This window comes from Arachis duranensis, chromosome 3 (assembly GCF_000817695.3).
Source record: "Arachis duranensis cultivar V14167 chromosome 3, aradu.V14167.gnm2.J7QH, whole genome shotgun sequence".
NCBI lineage: Eukaryota > Viridiplantae > Streptophyta > Magnoliopsida > Fabales > Fabaceae > Arachis > Arachis duranensis.
This window is the reverse complement of record NC_029774.3, coordinates 21,486,102-21,488,062: the sequence shown is the minus strand read 5'-3', so window position 1 is coordinate 21,488,062 and position 1,961 is coordinate 21,486,102.

The window sequence follows — 1,961 nt, the reverse complement described above, 5'->3', positions numbered from 1 at the left end:
GTGAGTTGAGGAGGCTTGATGTTGAAATTGATGTATTTTGATTGATTTCAAAGGAAAGGGATGAGAATGGCATGTTTTGATTGATTTTGAAAAGAGTTGGAAATGGCTTGTTTTGAAAATGGCACTTTGTGGTTTTTATGAAAAAGATGGTTTTTGGGCATACTTTGGCGGGACATAACTTGGACTACGGACCTCTGTTTTGTAACAAATTTTTTTAGAAATGAAATTGGATCCGGGATGTCCGTGCCGTTCGAAGAACGGGTGAAAAATGATTTAAAATGAGAAAGTTATGTCCGTCGGAAGATTGGGGTCCAAATCTGTAAATTCTGCAGCTTTTAACTTAGAAAATTTTTAGCAGAATGACCCCTTGCGCGTGGGCGCACCTGGCGCGTACGCGCTGATCTTCCCGAAAATGCCATCCACGCGTGCGCATGATGTGCGCGGGCGCGCCGATGGTGCTGCACCCAATGCCCAGCCATTTTCCAGAGAGTTATGCCAGAAATGTGCTAGTGTTGTGCCTGGGGCACTAGAACACCCACGCGTACGCGTGGTTGACGCTTACGCGTCGATTGGCAAATGTTTAATCCACGCGTTAGCGTGCATGACGCTTGCGCGTCGATGAAGTTTTTGAGGCCATCCGCACGTGCGCGTAGAGTGCGCGTACGCGTGGCCCTTTTTTCATCCCAAAATTGATTTTTGAGTTTTAAAAGCCAAATTTCATACTTCTGAGCCTCCGATCTCACCACTTATATCTTAAATCATTATGATATGTCTAGCTATGAGAAGAAAGGCTAGTGAATGTGGTAACTTGCGAGTGAAGCAAGGGGAAAATGAATAATCAATGAGGATCATTGATGATTATGTGAGATGCGGAGGATGGTGGTGGAAGTGCTTGTTATGCCATTGGCCGAAGGGCCGTAATTGTTTATGAATTGGCTGGTTATGGATTTAACCGTGAGCCGGAATGGCTGTGTATGATATGAATATTGGCTGGTTCTGGACTGAACCGTGAGCCGGATGGCTGATATGGATGTTGATCCATGGATGAGAATTCATGCATGTTTATGCTGAATTATTGATAATTGTGATTTGCACTTCCACTATCTGAGATACGAGTTTCCCTGGGTAGTAGCAATGGCTAGCCACCACGTGCTCCAGGTTGAGACTCGAAGCTCTTTTGACCCTATGTCATAAGTGTGGCCGGGCACTGTGAAAGACCCGGATGAGCTCGCCCCCGTAAATATTCACCAGTGAGGGTGATGGATATAGATCATGATTATGATCAAGTTTATGACGAGTATAACTCGAGTTGGGGATGCATGACAGAGGGACAGTCCAATGGTTAGCGACCAGGACTTGTCGGGTTGGCTCTATAACCGACAAGATGATATCATCAGCCACTAGGGACAGGCATTCATCATATGCATACTATATGAATTGTTTGAGATTGCCTATTTGACTGCATATTACTTGCTAATTGTCTAACTGCCTTACTTGTTCCTAATTGTATTTTTCTTGCTTGATATAACTGTGTTTGTTACATTATACTCCTGTTAGTGGTTGGGAGGTTTGAAGGAATTGGAAAGGGAAGTATTAGTTAGACTGAAGTATCTTTAGTCAGATGCCCTTTATGGTTTAGCCTGTTTATAAGCTTTGATATTATATGGATGAAGTTCTAGGATTGCCTTCGGCTTTCCGCTATTATTATGTATTATATATGTGGAAGCTGTTACCATGCTGGGGACCTCTGGTTCTCACCCATGCGGATTTTGTGGTTTTCAGGTGCAGGACGTGAGGTTTCCCGCTGAGGCATGCTGGAGACTTCTAGATTTGCGAAGATCCTTTGTTCTCGGGGCTATGTTTTGGTTTATATGTTCTGCTTAGATACTTTTATCTCCATTAAATAATACAAACTGTGATGACTCCTCTTATGGGAGATTTTGGAGAATAGGTTTTATGTA